Source organism: Podarcis melisellensis (genome assembly GCF_964234715.1).
Source record: "Podarcis melisellensis genome assembly, chromosome: 2".
NCBI classification, from domain to species: domain Eukaryota; kingdom Metazoa; phylum Chordata; class Lepidosauria; order Squamata; family Lacertidae; genus Podarcis; species Podarcis melisellensis.
In genome coordinates this window covers 51,196,708-51,215,220 of record NC_138529.1, presented here as the reverse complement: position 1 = coordinate 51,215,220, position 18,513 = coordinate 51,196,708, and the positions used below count along the sequence as shown (strand labels likewise).

Below are 18,513 nucleotides of genomic sequence, written 5' to 3'. Positions count from 1 at the left end.
TCAATTTGTATTGTTTCACTCCGACCGTAATCCCCCGTATTTGCCGGTCCCTCCTAATCATGTTCAGCAAAACCTCCAGGACTGATATAAATAATAATGGGGATAGAGGGCACCCCTGGCGTGTTCCTTTTTCAATATGGAACTCCTCTGTCACCACGTTGTTCACTATCAACTTAGCTTTTTGTTCTGAATAAATTGCTTCTAAGCCATTTTCAAACCCCCGTCCCACTCCCATCCCTTCCAAATTCTTCTTCATAAATTTCCAAGAAATATTATCGAAGGCCTTCTCAGCATCAATAAAAATTAACACTGCTTTAGTGTTAATATTTGTTTGTAAAAGTTCCAGGATATCAATAATGTTCCTAGTATTGTCAGACAAATGCCTACCAGGAAGAAAGCCTGCTTGGTCCTTATGAATCACTTCATTTAAAACCTTTTTCAATCTACTTGCCAAAATGTCTGCAAATATTTTGTAATCCACATTTAGGAGTGAGATGGGACGGTAGTTTCTAAGTTGATTCTTTTCAGTTTCCACTTTGGGTATCAATGTGATGAAAGCTTCTTTCCACGTTTCCGGTGCCCTTCCTCCCCCCATAATCTGATTGCAAACCTCCATTAATGGAAGAGTCAAGTAGTCTTTTAATATCTTGTAATACTTGGAGGTGAGCCCATCTGGGCCTGGAGATTTGCCCAACTGCATATTCTGAATGGCACCCTCAATTTCCTGTTGTGTTATTTTACAGTTCAAGATTGATCTCTTCTCCTGGGATAGTTCTGGTAGACCATTGAGTTTCAGAAATCGTTCCATCTCAGACACTTCCTCAGGCCCTTGTGTATACAACTTTTTGAAGTATTTCTGGAAGCACTTTCTAATTTCACCTGGTTTCTGGATATTTTTCCCTTCCACCTCTAGATTGGTAACGTAATTAAGTTTCTGTCTTTTTTTCAACTGCCATGCCAGCAGTTTTCCACATTTGTTTGCTGACTCAAAGGATCTTTGTCTCATTTGTTTAATTTTCCATTCCACTTCTTGGTTTATCAATTTCAAATATTGTGCCTGATAGAATTTGATTTCTCGCAAGATCTCTTTGGATTTTGGTTTAGATCTCAATCTTTTCTCTCCATCTCTTATCTTCTCTAATATTTTATCCTTTTTCCCATTCCAGAGTTTTTTCTTAATTGTGTTTTGTTGTATCAGAAGCCCCCTCATTACAGCTTTGCTAGCGTCCCAGACTGTTCTTTTTTCCACTGAAGTGTTCAAGTTGATTTCAAAATAGTCCCTTAATGTTTTTTGGGCCTTCTTTACAAACTCTTGATCTCTAAAGAGGGTGTCATTCATTTTCCATCTGAAGGATCCGGCTGGAGTAAGTCTCAATTCCATTTTCAGGGCGTTATGGTCGGAGCAAGTCTTTGGGCAGATTTCCACTCTTATAATCTTCGGTGCCAGCCCTCTAGTTGTCCAGATTTGGTCGATTCTCGTCCATGACAAGTGGGCCTCAGAAAAGAAAGTTCCCTCTCTACCTAGGGGATTCCTTGTCCGCCAAATGTCGATCAAATCCATATTGTCTGTCAGTTCAAAAAAAGTTTTCGGTAGTCTGCCATCCTTAGTTAAATTTTGGCTCTGTGACTTATCCATCAAAGTGGAGACTTATCCATCAAAGTGGAGACTACCCCATTCATATCTCCCATCATAATGATGTTCGAATAGTCCAGATAGTCCAGTAATGTTCCCTCCACTCTGAAGGCACTAGGTTAGCTCTGCTACATAGTTGGCAAAGCTAGCACAGTGGTACCTCGGGTTAAGAACTCAATTCGTTCTGGAGGTCCATTCTTACCTGAAACTGTTCTTAACCTGAAGCACCACTTTAGCTAATGGGGCCTCCCGCTGCTGCCACGGCACGATTTCTGTTCTCATACTGAAGCAAAGTTCTTAACCCGAGGTACTATTTCTGGGTTAGCGGAATCTGTAACCTGAAGTGTCTGTAACCCGAGGTATCACTGTAATAGAATACATATACTGCATGCATTCTCATCCCACCCATCCCACTCTCTCTGTAGATATAGAGTTAGAGATAGGGAAGGGAGAGAAAAGCAGTCTTTGTATCACCTAGCTGGCCAGCAGTTATTCTGTCATTCCTTGCAAGTAATTGCTAGAAATTATTTTCCCATAGGTAGAGGATAGCCAGTTGTGTACATGGCTGTTGGAGGGCTGCTCTTATGCAAGGCTTGCATCTTAGCTTCTAAATGCTACTGGAGTGTCAGCAAGCTGTTTGGGAATTGACTTAGCCTGTTGCCTAGCAGCTACAGCTACAGTCACACTACACGGTCCTGTCTACCTCACCGTACAAGCAAAATGACTCAGCCAGGGCTGTGTGTGTGACAGCCACATGCTGAGGATGGTAGGAGGATGAGAAGGGGAGGGGAGAGAGGAACAAATATGAGTCCATGTGGCTTGGCATGCCGAACTTCTACGCTAGCTTCCTGGCAGATGTGTCGTTGTTGCTTTCCACAAGGAGAAGGTAATGGGGAGGTTGGCATGGTGACAACACACCAGCAGGAGTGCCAGATTTGCTCTGCCAATGCATTTGCACCGCAACAACCTCCCCACTGCTTCATTCCTCCACCTCTCCCTCTCAGTTTCATCCCTCTGCCTACCTTCTCAGTGACTCACCTGCTTGGAAACTAGTGTGTCAGCTCTGTCTCACTTGACAAGCTACTTCTTAGAGTCAGAGGACACTGAAATATTGTGTGTCATTGCTTGGGGTGACTGTCACCTGCTTTCAATTCCATACAGAGAACACAGAACAAATCTGAGGGTTTTCCAATGTCTCAAGAACAATGTTTCTTACACGGTTCATCTCCATGCTATTCTCATAACATCCCTGTGAGGTAGATTAGGGCAAGAAGTAGCAACTTGCCCAACGTCACCCAGTGAGCTTGCTGGCTGAATTGGGATTTGAACCCTGATCTCCCAGGTCTTAGTCCTATACTCTCACCAATTTTCTCATCTGGGTTTATCCATTTTTTATTATGGATAAGTTTTACCATCTATCATTGGCTATGCAATTTGCCTGGGAAAGGTTCAGAGCCCAAATATAATTTTTAGGCCCATTTCAGTGAATGACAACTGGCAGCCAATATCTGGCCAATGGGCAGCCACCAGAAGGTCCACCCTTCTGATGCATTTTTATTCAGAGTTAAATCCCAACGCTTATTCCCAGGTAAATATGCATAAGCTTGCAACCTTAGAACCTCCTTTCCCTCCTATTGCCAGCCTCAGGATGTCCCTATTTTCATCAGAAAAACATTGGAGGGTATCACAGTTGTTTTCATGCAGGAACAAGTATGCTCTTTCCGTGTCAAGCGATATGCTTAGGACATCTTGAGTACATGGGCAATGGCAAGAGTGGGAGAGTAGAGACTTGGCCCTCACACCCACCAGGTTGTGGACCAGACAGTGGCAACCTCTGGCCCTCCATCTCCCATAAGTCTCACCCAGCATAGTCAATGGCCAGATGATGTGGGCTGAATTCCAACAACTTCTGGAGTGTCTCCATAGCTGCTGTGGAGCCTTGTCTTCTGTTGAATTGATGCTAAGCAGAGGTCAGGGAAGAGAATGTATTTCCCTGTGATATCCCATTAGGATGTTGGTAGTACAGTTTCTCGTTTCATTTCCTCACACTTCGGTTATGCTCTTTGCCAGGTCTCAGTCATTACTTTCCTAAGGCATTTTTCATTAATTAGAATATGAGTCACTGAAATACTTAAAATGACTTGGGAATAACAAACAGGGGATTAGTGTGTCTCATAGCAATTTGCCACACCAAAAAAAGAAAAGAAAGACCAATGGCCCATTTAGAATAATCTTCTGAGTCTAATACCAGCTCATACTCAAATTATCTCTGAGGTAAATGAAACACTCCCACAATGCATTTGGCTAGTTATGCAGGGTTTTTATCAAAGCAGAGAAACATTTCACACTGACCTCAGCTGAGCAGAAGCGTATGCCCAAAGTATGAGGATTGATAGACCTTTTATTTTTATCCTAGTGAGAGCAATGGTGCAGGTGCTAAAGCAATTTATTTGAGTGTCTAATTCTATTTTGAGTCTGACTTGTCTTGTCAGCTCCATAGAACCTAACAGTTCACAGGTGTTCTCAGGAATAGCTCCAGCACACTTAAAGAAATTATTGGAAGGGTACGGATTGTGACATAACAGTGTTCTCTGCCAAAATTGGAATTCATTGGGGAATGCAGTCTTTCAAATGCAGATCTAGGGATCAGCGTTCGTGCCTGCATAACCTTGAAGCTCCACTGCAACGTGGCTCCGTATTGGTGCAGTGCTTTACCACATGCGTATTCCTTAAAGTAGGTGAAAAGGAGAGGCTATGTGGCGAGGTGTCAAGAGTGCCAGACAAGGAATGACTTTCTAAACCCTCCCACTCAGCCATGAAACCCACTGGGTGACTGTGGGGCAGCCACTCACTCTCAGTCTGGCCTACCTCACTGGGTTGTTGTGAGACAAAGGGGGGATAACTGTGTGAACACTGTCCCAAACTCCTTGGAGGAAGCAGGGGGCAAATGTTTAATTAATTAATTATCGGAAGGTACAGTACATGCTTCTGCACACAGAAGATCCCAGTAGCAACGTCAGTGACAAGGATGACTGAAAAGATCTCTTCCTGAGGCCATAGAGCTCTCCTGTCAGTCAGAAAAGGCAGCACACTGTTGCAGGTGGACTTGTGGCCTGTATAAAGCAGCTTCAGCGGGGCCCATGTAGAATCATAGAATTGTAGAGTTGGAAGGGACCCCAATGGTCATCTAGTCCAGTGTTTCCCAACCTTGGGCCTCCAGAAGTTTTTTTGGCCTACAACTCCCATCATCCCTAGCTAGCAAGACCAGTGGTCAGGGATGATGGGAATTGTAGTTAAAAAACAGCTGGAGGCCCAAGGTTGGGAAACACTGATCTAGTCCAATCCCCTGCAATGCAGGAGTCTCAACCAAAGCATCCATGGCAGATGGCCATCAAACCTCTGCTTAAAACCTCCTAGAAAGAGGATTCTACAACCTCCCAAGGAAGACCATTCACTGTCGGACAGCTCCTGCTGTCAGAACATTCTTCCTCATGTTTAACCAAAATATCATTTCTTGTAACTTGAAGCCATTGGTTCAGGTCCTACCCTCCAGAGGGTACTCTGCAGTTTGCACTAATTTTCTATGCTGTGCATTATATCTATATAGATTTCTAGGCACAATTTATTAAGTTTGTTGCCTATTAATATATTTTTTTAAGGCTACCATGCAAACCATGGCTTCTGCAAAAGAACAACTTAGGCTGCAACCCCAGACACACATCCTAGGGCGTAACCCTCACTGAATTCAGTGGGACTTGCTTCCACGTAAACATGGCTGAGGCTGCACAAAAGGATAACAAAGTGCTCCATAAAACATTGCTCATCTTATTTATTTCATTTATATTCCACCTTTCCTCCAAGGAGCTCGGGTAGCATGCATGGTTCTCCTGCTCACCACTTTATCCTCGCAGCAACCTTGTGAGTGACTGGCCCAGCAAGCTTCACGATTTGAATCCTCGTCTCTCAGGTCCTAGTCTGGCACTACACCATACTTAACACTCCCTCCCCAACCTTCTCTTTTCTATTTAAAAACCAGAACTGAGTTGAAAAACCACAGGCTTGAGAATGGCAGAAAATAATAAAATATGCCTTTTACCTAGTCCAGCTGGCAAGTCAAATCCCACAAAGTCCAACAGTCTGGATTTCTTATTAAGGTAGGAATTGCTCTGCCAAAGGAATTTTGGGTTGCTGGTTTGTGTGTGTGTGTGTGTGTGTGTGTGTAAAAACCTGGGTACTTTTATTTCTTGTCATTAGTAGTACACCCTGATCATACCTCCCCCCCTCTGTTTTTCTCCTCTCTTTTTCTATGAACACAGAATGTATTGTGATGCTTCAAGGGCTCACCAAAGGATGGAGCCAGCCCCTCTGCATGCTTGCGTGCTTCTATTGTGCCAGAGCCATCTCAGCGATTCCAAATTCTGCGCAGCAGCCAGAGGTGATCACACCAAAGAAAGAAGGCAGGCTGGCGATAGGGACTGCTTGCCACGTAAAATCAGCCGAATGGTAATCCGACGGGATGGAATTAACAACCCTCTGGTGCTCACGCGAAAAGTTTAAATGAATGCCACAAAGCCAGGCGCAAGCCACCCACACAAGAAAAAAAAAGGTAGCTGCCCAGGAGAAGCTATTGTAGAGAGAAAGATTAAATCCGCAGGGTTGGGAGGGAAGCAGTGGGAGCAGTAAGAGCATAAGAGAAGGCGTCACAAGCGTAACATGAAAACAATGATGGGTGGCGAGTTCTTCAAAGCCGTTCTTCTCCACTTTTCTGTCAGAACCATGGAGGGCAGAGCCATTGAAAGCTAAATGGACCTGCTAAGGATTTTATTGATTGATTTAATGGAATTTGTACACTGCTTAATCATCAAAAACTTCTAAAGCAGTTCAGCCTCTGGCACTAGTGCCATCAGGGCTAGCCAACATGGCGCCTTCCAAGGGTTGTTGGACTACAACTCCCATCCGTCCCAGCCAGCATGGCCTATGGCTAAGGATGATGGGAGCTGAGGTCCACAACGTCTAGAAGGCACCATGTTGGCCACCCCTGGATGACAGAGGGTGGAATTCAATGTCACGTTCTTCCAAGTGTTCTGTCTGTGTAAGCATTCCGGTCTGCAAGACAGAATGATCCCCCCTCAACTCCCTCCACATGTTGTTCTGGTTGACCGCCCCTACCAACCAATTGTGGAGGGTGCAGGGGGGGGCAAATTCCATCACACATGTGGCAGTTCTTGTGCAGGGCTTCCATTAGCAGTTCGAAAGCACACCAGTGCAAGTAGATAAATAGGTACCGCTCTGGTGGGAAAGTAAATGGTGTTTCTGTGCGCTGCTCTGGTTTTGCCAGAAGCGGCTTAGTCATGCTGGCCACATGACCCGGAAAAACTCTGCGGACAAACGCCAGCTCCCTCTGCCAGTAAAGCGAGATGAGCGCCGCAACCCCAGGGTCTTTCGCGATTTAATTTAACTGTCAGGGGTCCTTTACCTTTACCTTTTAGAACAGCAGTTTTAGGTTTTTCACAGCATGGTGATGAACTCTGATACTTGCTAATGTCTGCAGATCTAGCTTCCGTTAAAGACACGGGAACCGGGAGCCGTGAAAACCTCAGCAACCCTTTAATGCAAATTGGACATACATCCAGCTTTATACTGCAGAATTGCTTGTGTACTGGCATTGTACAACAGGCACATGAATGATGGTGGCTTTTTCCTTCCTGTGTTTTCCACGCGGCACTTAGATGACAGCACAGATGGTGACTGCTTCCTGACAAGAAACATGTCCATTAAAATGACTCATGAAGATAAGAGATCGTTCTAATCATGGGGCACAGACAGGACTAATTTATTATAGAAAGGGATTTGCTTTGCTGAAGGCTGCTGAAAAGGACCGCATCTTCCAAAAAGCTGGCAGTGAGAGCTATACCATAATATAGACATTCTGGTGGTTCATTTACTGAGGTATGAAATGCTGGTAAAAAAACAAAAACTGATCGGCAACAGAGTTAGGGTCAAACTGGACTTGACACTAAGGAGACCAGCTGGGTTATAAAAAGCAAAAGAAGTTAATACTATGCATGGAGGGGAGGCAATTTTTATTGGATTCACAGTGCAAGAGGGGGGAGATTCAACCCTCTTCTCAACCAGTAGGAAGGAGTGCCACTACGCACCTGGTTTCTCCCATACCCTCCAAGCATCCTGCATTTCCAGGGACGGTCCCGGAACTGTGAAAGCCAACCTGGCTTCTGATTTGATCCTGAGATGTCTCTATTTCCCCTGCTAGCGCTGTCACCACCAAGCTTGGAAAGTAGGTTAAGCCGGGTAGCTATTTGTCCTAGGCTGCTGTAGCAGCTGTGGCTGCGGTTGTGAGGGAGCACACCATGGCTTCTCCATGGCTGCTGCTGGCTCATAGTGGCTACTGGAGAGCAGGCAAGGAGGAGAAGAGGCTGCCACTGCTGAGGCCCCGCCCCGCCTGACTCCAGCACTCCTGACAGTGTGTTTGCTCCTCGCTGAAGTCCCTGCTGCCTCTCCTTGCTGGGAGGTGGTAGTGATGCCATTGCTGGAAGGCCCACTGTGTGGCCACATCCATCCCTGCAGGCCAGCCTGGAATCCAGCTTTTCTCATGAGGATAGACTTCCCTTTTTTTGTTTTGTTCCAGCAGGGTTCCTGTCCCTAACCTGCCTCACATTGTTGTTGTGAAGATGAAGTGGAGAAGGACTGCATGCACGATCCTAAGCTCCATGAAGGAAAGATGAGCAGATAATGCAGTAAGAAATAGGAAACAGCCAAACACCTGTGTTGTTGTGCACCTTCTCTCCCCCCCCCCCTTTTGACAAACGGCATAATGAAATGTCAAAGCACCTACTTAGCTGCATTTTATCTCCCTTTCTTGTACGTCAATCATGTGTGACAGGTCAGCCAAAAGCAGGGAGCTGCCTCCCATGCTCCTTTCCGAGTCTGATCTCATTGCCATGGATACTGCTGCCGACTGCAATCGCTCCGGCATTATGTCCGGATTTCCTCACAGGTGCAGATTTGATGCACATAAAAGAATAGAATTTAATTTCCAAGCAGATGCTGTTTATGGAAAGTGACTGTGAAGAGCCTGCCTTTGCTTGGGGTGATGCTTTAGCTGCGCTGCCTCCCATTTTCTTGCAATTACTTCGTAACGTCTAATTTTTATTTAAAAGTCTGCTATCAGATTGCTCTTTCAGGCTACAACGTGCAGAACTCTTGGATAAATGCCCGGTTTTTTTCCTTATCTGCTTGGCTCCCTTTCAGGTTCAAAACATGCCTCCTTGGTAAGTCACAAACAGGCATTTGGAAGGCACATCTCTCCCTTAGTTTCTGCTGTCTTCCTTCTGTGAAGAGATGGCCTTTAATGACCTGGAAAAGGGCAAGGCAGATAAGGAGCTCAGGGATGCCTGCAACCTCCCAACATTTGCATAAATGTCAGCTATTCAAAATAGTCAGGGGAAGGGGAATCAATATAATTTGAGTATCTCTTCATCTGGGTTGGCCCAGATAACTGAAAATCTACTGGGAAAACCAGCCGAAATTTGACTTTTTTAAGTGGGGTGGAAGGTGGGTCATGAATACCACTGAGAATAAGTCATGTGAATCTCCTGGGTGCATATAAATTTGTTTCAAATATACATAAACCAGGAACGGACAAGTTTAACAACACATTTCTTCTATTCTTCCTCCCCTTCCCTCTACACCATGGGTAGGCAAACTAAGGTCCAGGGGCCAGATCTGGCCCAATCGCCTTCTAAATCCGGCCCGCGGATGGTCTGGGAATCAGTGTGTTTTTACATGAGTAGAATATGTCATTTTACTTAAAATGCATCTCAGGGTTATTTGTGGGGCGTAGGAAGTCGTTCATTCCCCCGCCAAAAAAATATATATATAGCCCAGCCCCCGACAAGGTCTGAGAGACAGTGGACCAGCCCCCTGCTGAAAAAGTTTGCTGACCCCTGCTCTACACAGATACTCATCTTGAGTATTTTGATAATCACTGGATTTCTATGGGTAGGCACCAGCCACTATCATCTTAACAGCATCACTTCAAGTCTTCTCCTTTCACATGCATTTGATGACATAAATATACAATATTCAAAGATGCAACTAGCTGTGATGAATGATGATGATGATGGAAGACGATAATGATACTTAACACTTCTACAGCACTTTCAAAGTATTTCATATGGTTACAATCATGATCACAACAACCCTGTAAGGTATGTCTGAATTGCAAATGAAGGACTTGAGGCTGACAGAGTAGCTCGGTTACCTAGGCAGATGGTTAAGCTGAGAAAGAATAATTTGTCAAGAGTGTTGTGATGTTTTGCTACAATAGCTATAGAAGGCCAGGGTTTAATTTGAGCAAAGGCTCACAACATAGGCACCGACTCCTAGGGGCCCAAATGTATCTTTTGAGGGGGCCAGTCCTCTTCTTATTTTCAGATTGCACCCAGTTCTGCCCCGTGGCTCCTCACAACATCGTGTGACACCACATTGCCCCTCCCATTCCTTTGGAGAAGCTGGCACCTCTGTCTCAAAGACTCAGCCCCATTTCAATTCTAGGACTGATGGTCAAACTACACATTACATGACTTGCATGGCTAACACAGCAGTCGTGACTAACCCTTCCCTCCCCAGTGATCATCCCAATAAAAATTGAACCACCACTATCATGCACAGTAGTTAGCCTTAGCAAAAAGCTCTCGCTGGTTCTTTTAAAACATGTGAACTAACAGCAAAAGTAGTACTCAAAAATAACTAAGAATTACCTGCCCAAATAAGAGGGGATTGGAAGTATTAATATTTATTAAATTTGTACACTGCCCTTCATCAGGAACACCTAAACACACCATATCACAAAGGAAGCAATATTATGTCTACATTTTCATTATGGCCAAGTAACACATTTACTTATTTATTTATTAAAAAATATTTATAAGCTGCCTTCTAGGGCAAAGCCCTTCCCAGACAACTTCCAACAATATAAAGTAATATATTAAACCAGAAAGCAAAATAAGAACTAATCAACAGTAAATAAGAATAACATTAAAATTCCCAGCCCTCAGTGGCCAACTGCCTACTGTCAAAAAGAGGACAAGCAAGACCAAAAAGAAAAGAAAAGAAAGGACAAAAGGAGTGCTGATTTGCATAAAAGTTGCACAGAGTATTATAGATGCATATTTAGAAATAATTTTATAATTTAAATAGAAATATCATACACCTCAGCATCGTGGGGAAGACTGGCTGTTGCCCAGAGGCTAATAGCCGATGACCAACTTCAAGGCCCTTCCTCTTCTCCCTTCTTAGGGTTCTATTCTTTAAACCAGATTTGGACCCCATAGCTTTTCACATTGAGGACATCCTATCCTGTGTAAAGTCACTTGTCCATTCTAGATCAGTAGAACAGCTGCAAAAAACTACAAAGTAAATCAAAACAAAACATCACTAAAATATAGCAACCTAGTTAAAATCCTTCCAGAGAATGCAGCAGGAAACAAGTGAATTTTAAGACCCCCTTAAAAGACCACAATTTGTCTATTCCTATATTTGTTGCTGTCTCCATTGTTCTCTATCACTGCGAAGAAACAGACCCTGTAAAGAAGCCACTGGCAGCACTCCCAGCCAGGAAAGTATTGTAAGGTTTTTGCATCTGCATGCAGTACAGTACCCTAAATTCACCTGTCCCTCTTCCCTGCTCAAAAACGTGTTACAGGTCTCAACCCGACTACAAGTCCTGCTCTGCGTCTGGTTTAGCATACAGGCAATTCCAAACATCTTGCTATAGTTTGACACATTAGGCAAGATTCCACCTTCAGCAAGACAAGCAGATCTGGAGACGAATGAGCTTGGTGCAAAACAGAAGATATTGTAAGCCCAATAAACAGGGCAGCAGATTAGTTGTAAATCTGTTGCAGTTGTGTGTGTGTGTACACAGTGGTACCTTGGGTTACATACGCTTCAGGTTACACACTCCGCTAACCCAGAAATAGTACCTCGGGTTAAGAACTTTGCTTCAGGATGAGTACAGAAATGGCGCAGCGGCAGCAGGAGGTCCCATTAGCTAAAGTGGTGCTTCAGGTTAAGAACAGTTTCAGGTTGAGAACGAACCTCCGGAACGAATTAAGTACGTAACCAGAGTTACCACTGTATATATAATATAAACCATCAAAGCCTACCATGAAAGTTTGAGGTTCCTTTGGCATGCCTAGCTTTTCCGATGCCGAAAGGATCCCATTCAATTATATGCTTCTGATCATAAAACTATATGAAATTGGCCCCTGTGTGGCCCACCTGTGTTCCAAGTATGCAGCAGCCGAGAGTTTATTTATTTATTTTCTATACCACTCGCAGTACTAAAGCTACAGCCGTAGAAGAGGGTGGTTGATGCATTTCCAGACTGCCTTTGCTCATCAGGTTTGGCTCTGATTCCAGAATCTTACCACGGAGATGATGAGCAGCATGAAGCAGAAGGCACAGCTTGATGTTCTAGCTCTCGCAACTCCAACAGTTTGAGAGAAATCCTGTTTTGACTTGTCTGGTGAGTAAATATGATGTGTAAGTCTCAAAGGGAGAATAAAAAAGCAAAGGCTGATCCAATGTTATCATTTTAAGACGCTTGGTTGAGGAGGGATTGTTTTAAAGGAAGGGGTTTCCAATTAGAAAGATGCCTAGGACATGTTTTCTAGCTCATTTCGTGTCTTCTTTCATATTTAACTGGTACTTCATGTTACATCAAAACACAACATGACACCTTCTTGACTAGTGATGGCAAAACAGGAGGGGGGGAAACCCCACACAGGCATTCTGCTCAGCTAATACCCAGAGTCTGACAGACTGTTATGCCAACTAAATCCAGATTATGTATAAATTCAAAAATACAGTGGTGCCTTGGTTCTCAAACTTAATCCATTCCAGAAGTCCATTCCAAAACCAAGGTGCACTTTCCCATAGAAAGTAATGCAAAATGGATTAAATCCATTCCAGACTTTTAAAAACAACCCCTAAAACAGCAATTTATCATGAATTTTACTATCTAACGAGACCATTGATCCATAAAATGAAAGCAATGAACAAATCAATCAGCGGCTGAGCTGGGTTCCACATACTGACAAAAACAAAAACAAAAAGAGCCGCAAAAACAAACACACTAAAGAAATAGCAAAAACAGACAGACCTCAGCGTAACACTCAAAACGGAAGTGTGGCACTCAAAACTGAAGTGTAACACTCAAAATGGAGCATGTTTCACTTCCGAAAAAGGTTCGCAAACCAGAACACTTACTTCTGGGTTTGCGGTGTTTGGGTTCCAAGTTGTTTGAGTACCAAGGCATTTGAGAACCAAGGTACCACTGTAGGTGACTTTTGTGAGAGGACAACCTCCTTTCCCAGGTTTTGCTGCGTATATCTCGGTTCTGTTTTATTGGGAAGGTGTGGCTTTCCTTTAACAGCCATTGGCCATTTCAAGCTTCTGCTTAACCTAAAGGAGGCAGGAACACCTAATTTCAAAAGTTTGATATTTTCTGTTTAACAGTTTTATTTATTTACTGGGACATTTATAGCCTTTCCACTTCAAAAGGGACCTTGAGGCAGCTTAGAATAATAAAATATAAAAGCACAAGGATCCAGTTATGGGGAAGCTACTCTACCCCAATAACACATGGATCAGGCCTGTGAAGGTAGCAGGGAACATTGTTGCTTTAAAAACTATTGAGATTTTTATTCATTTTGTTAAATATATCAAATGTATCAATCACCTTTCTGTATTATTGTTTGCATACTGTTAAATAACTGTTCTTTCCTTCTTATTTTTTGCAGACTGTTAAATGTATCAAATATATCAATCACTTTTCCCTATTATTGTTTGCATACTGTTAAATAACTAAAATTAATAATAAAAAACCTATTCAGCTTCTGGGGTTCTTTTGGATGGTATTGCAAAATGCATTCCGAAATACAAATAGGAATCAGATATAGTCATTTGGATTTTACAAGGCCTTTCGCTTAACCCTGGTATCCCCAATGTGGCAACTGTGGGCCTACAGGCCATCAAGGCTCCCTACTCTACCAATTTATTTATTTTTAAATTTGGGGTGGTTTTTGTTTTTGTTTTGCTTTTTTTGCTTGGTGGATGCGCTTGTTCCTTGAGCTGTATTGCCTGATCTTGTGTGTGTGTGTGTGTTGTGGGGGTGGGAAATCTGAGCGTCTCCAGGTTGTTGTTGTTTTTTGTGGGGGGGGGTTTGGTGAAATTGTTACTTTTGTTTATTTGTTTAAGAGTCCAACTCTCTTAACCACTGCACCATATTTCCACAATCATTTCTTAGATTTCGACTTGTGTCTCCAGGTGCAAATAGTTTAAGAACCCCTGGCTTAGTCAATGATGCAGCATGCTAGACAGTTTATAACTCTAGTATGTACTGTAGGTGATTTACGTGTGCCATTTCTGTAAACAGGCGTGTCCCACTGCACAACCCCCAATTATTTTCCATGCTTTATTCCAGCCGAAGGTTTTCCATATCTGGACACAAACATTTTCTATGAAAGACAAAGAGCAATGAGAGATTCAGCCAGAACCAGCAAGTCACACTTAAGTCCTAGAGGTCTGTTTGTGCATCACAGCCTTTTTGTCCATGCTCAGTAAAATTCAAACCAGTATCCAAACATCTGCCACGATTTGTGGGGTTGGTGTGTGTGTGAGATTAAATTGTACCTAGCAGCTTCTGTCTTATCTCAGTTTATACATTGAGAAAATATTAACTTCCACCCTATATTAAAGTTGACCAAGATTCATTGATTTACATCACCTGCTGTTCTCATTTATACAAATGGCACTGTCTTTATTAAACAGAGCCAAGGATCCATACAGTTGCAGAGGCAGAGTAATGAAACAAGAAATAAGAGTTCGGAGCATGAGAATGCAAAAGCTAGAGCTAAAGCAGTCAAAAGGGGGTGGGTGGGAGAGAATCTGGTTTTTGAAGGAACTAATACCAAAAGCTTCACATAAGCACCCTCTCTGCTATCTCATGTATCCCTTTAACCCAAGGACCACTGGGAAGAAAGAGCTCCTGCTGGAGGTTTTGAAGTGAAGTTTAGGCTTATCTCATTGCAGCCCTTAAAGATGATAAACAAGTCTCCAGCTGCCTTCCTTTATCACTTGCTGAAGATTTACTTTGCTGGCATATGGGGAAAGTATAGTTAAAGGGCTATATCCCCCACTCCCCCACCACACAGACACACTACAGATTAGTTCTCACATTCTAAATCAACCAGCGAATAGCTTAGCTCTTCCACTGAATTTTGAGGGCAGAGGCTCATGTACATTAAAACTCACACAGTTGAAAGCAGAAGTCAAAAAATCTTTGGTTAGCCTACCAACAATGTTCCAGAGTTACAGAGGAAATGCATATGCTTTTATTAATGTGTAGGACGGCCACCCAGATTCAGTTTTGACAGCCCTCCGACACTTCCAGGACTTCGAAATGAAGTCCAAAATGGCCAGTAGGCCTAGTCATCCAGTCATAAAGACCTCTGCGGAATAAAGCAATTTATGATATTATTGTGTTCAATAATGACTGATTCCACTGAGTCAGAAGTCCAGCTCAAATCCAATTCTACCCTGTCCCTGAACCACAAAATTCAATGCATGTTATATGAAATTTGAAAGCACTGAATTCAAATATTCAGTTATTTTGTGAGACCTCATCTCAATAGTTTTAAGACAGTCCTATCACCTGCAACTCTTCCACATTATTCAGAAAGCTACATCCACTTTGTATTTGCCTACTGCACAAATACATTTCCCCTCCATCCATTCCATATTGAATCGTATCATTTCTTCTAAGGCAAACACAAATACACCCACACTACCTGCATTGCTCCTTTGTCTTTAATACTGCCTTAGCAGGAAAAATACCAAGCCTGATCCTTAGAAATTGCTTGATTCACTTCTCTGTGTAAACGGATGCATCATTTTCAAACATAATGAGTAGGAGAATGGCAGAATGATTGAGGCAAACAAACAAGCATTTACAACACCAAAGCAGCTAATTTCATTGAATATTTTATGCAATATCAGTATCAACATTACTTGTTCATTTTTATCGGGGGAATCTAAGCACCAGGAGAAAACAGATATAGTACCATACTAGAAACAGAGAAAAGAGGTATCACTGCTTCCTGTAAAACACAAACACACATATTTAAGTCAATCTGAAACTGCCTTCTACGTGAATCTCATTAAGAGCTAAGGAATCTGTTGTGAACAGTCTTTTGACAAAATTGTCTGAGTGCCAATCTATACAATCAGATCATAAATAAAGGCAAATTTCCATATAGGTTTTTTGTGGGGAGCAGGGGTGTCTCAGTGAAGAACATAGCCTTTTCAGCGAAAGGTCTAGTTTTCTGGACAGGTCCCATGAATGTTTTACTTTGGGACACAAAGTAAAATGTTTTTGCTTCAGCAAGCTGTTAATCTCCCATAGAAGCTGAAGGTTACCTGTGTTTGATTTCGTAACCAATGCAGAAGGGGGAAAGAACAGACTAAAAGGAAGCAGAATGACACAGAAGGAGAAGCCGCTGGGGGGGGGGATAGATTATGAATTTAAATTGTAAAGTAAAAGCATGATCTGAAAGAAATGGGGAAAGAATGTGTTGCAGAGAGGGAATGAGAATGAGCGTCGGATGGATTAAGACAAGCTCTGAAATCTGAGGGCCTGGGGACACTTGAAATAAATGGTCCTCAAGGAAGAATAAGAACAGACAGCTGGAAGATGGAAATCAACCAGAAGGTTACAATTATGTCAATGTTATATTGAAATCTTGTGACAGAAAAGTGAAACAAGTAGTGCTCTGCATTTTGTGGCTCAGGAGCTTTATTGGAACGAGGACTGTGTTCTAGTTGAAAAAGTTAAAGCAAAAGTCCCCAATGTTTCTGAACCTGGGGCACACCTCCAAATGTAAGGGACTGCGTGAGCACACAAGATACCGATTTCACCAAAGAAACATTGGGAAACATCCCCTCCACACACAAAACAGGCAAAACACTGACACACACCCAAAAGAAACAAAGCAAAGGTTCGAAGAGCAAGCAAAGAACACCCCAGCTCTGAAAGACCCCATCTAACCAATCAAAAGTAAGGCAATCCCTCAAAAAAGCAGGCAACACTCCTTGAAGAAACAAATGCAAAAAAAGTAAAAACACACATACCTCCTGAAAAAAATATAAGAAAGCACCAAATCCCCTGGCTGACCCCACCGCACCCCAAATTTTAATTTCCTCCGGTGGCACTGCCCTCTTCCTTTAAAAAAACAAACATGCATTTCTTAAAATCTGTATGGGCAGGATGCCTCCAAGCAGGACATCTGGGTGCACCATGTTATGGGAGCCCCAGGATTAAAGACTTTCAGCCTTCATCTTAAATCTGAGGTGTCATTTTAGAGCTGCTGAATCTGGCAACTCCAGCTAGCATCAGATGCCCCCTTAAACACACATACACATCATAAACACTGTTTTTTAACTCTTTAAATAACCCAAGCCAAGACGAATATTTTGGCATGCAAGATGCATGGAAGATGAAGGGCCCTGCATGATGAACAGGGAAGAGAGTATCACTCAGGGTGGGAGGCTGGGGGAAGAGGGGGAAGGTCCCAGGTGAGAGCTGGGAGGGCTCCCCCTCCTTTGTGTGGAATAACAGTTAATATGAAACCTTGATAGAGGGCTTTGTATCATTTTCTCTTTTTTATTTTTCCTCTTTTGCTTATTCTCTTTTTCTATCTTTTCTCTCTGTTTTATTTATATTTAGTTTGGGTTTTATTGTATTATATGTTGAAAACTTTCAATAAATAACTGATTATATATATTTTTTAAAAACTCTGTTGCCATTACAAAGGGCTGCCATTCGAGAGGGAACCAGCATCGATTATATGGGGCTTCTGTCCTCTGCAAGTAGTCTCCTCCAACCAAGATTTCTTCAAGATGTCCAATTATCACTTAGGCAAATAAGAAACTTGAAGGATGCTTAATCCAACCCTCTTTCCTCTTGTCTGTCTAACACTTACACCTCTGGAAACATCAAAGGCAGAGGATTGCTCTGCAAAGACAGTAATCAGTATGCAACTCTCTGCTGAATTTCTGTTTACTTGAATCAGAGCTAAACTACTGGTTTACTGTAACAATAGTAACATCAGTAACTTACATGGCATATTTAAACAAATGATTCAGGAAGCAGCCAATTTTTCATTCTTTTTAATCACTTGAGAAAATATAATAAATACACTGGTCTTTTGTGATTAAAAAAATTGCATTGTATTTTCAACCCCCTGATAATTCTTTTTCTCCTGTTGTTCCATGATATGTATTTTTTCCTCTTTCCTGCGTGCTCTGATTCATCCTGTTGTCCTCCAGTAATTTGATGGGATTTGCTTGACAAACACCAATGGAAAATTTGCTAAAGTAGCTCATGGATTTAGGAAGGGCTTTATATTGAGAAAGATCCAGCCAATTCAAGCCAGCTAAATTAAAAAGGAGATGGACTTCCGTTTTTGTTCAGTTCAATTACCTTTTGCAGTGCAGCAGGTAATTTGTGAGCCCCGGAAAAACAGAGCAAGTGCTTCTATTCAGTTTACTCAGATTGCTTCCATCAAACAAATGTAGGTCTTTGGAGGGATGAGCATTTAAGGAATGGACATTTGTTCTTAATGCTAAAACATTTGCTCTGAAAACCCATTCTTGAGATCAAATGTCTGAGCTTGAACAACTGATGAACACACTTTGAAAACTGACATAGTCCTAAGTGCCCCAGTGTTCTAAGCGCATTTGCTTAAAAGTAAGTCTCATTTTTCCATTGTCTGTTTCTCATTTTCCCAATCTTAAAT

At 42.5% G+C, this 18,513-nt stretch overlaps 1 long non-coding RNA gene across 1 annotated transcript; it reads left to right on the top strand.

Annotated features, from left to right (window-relative positions):
- Window positions 1-4,271: 4,271 nt before the first annotated feature.
- Window positions 4,272-9,709, top strand: LOC309362610. The gene is made up of 3 exons (XR_014165036.1): window positions 4,272-4,367; window positions 5,950-6,239; window positions 9,611-9,709. It is a non-coding gene; the product is annotated as an uncharacterized lncRNA (long non-coding RNA).
- The last annotated feature ends 8,804 nt before the right edge of the window (window positions 9,710-18,513 follow it).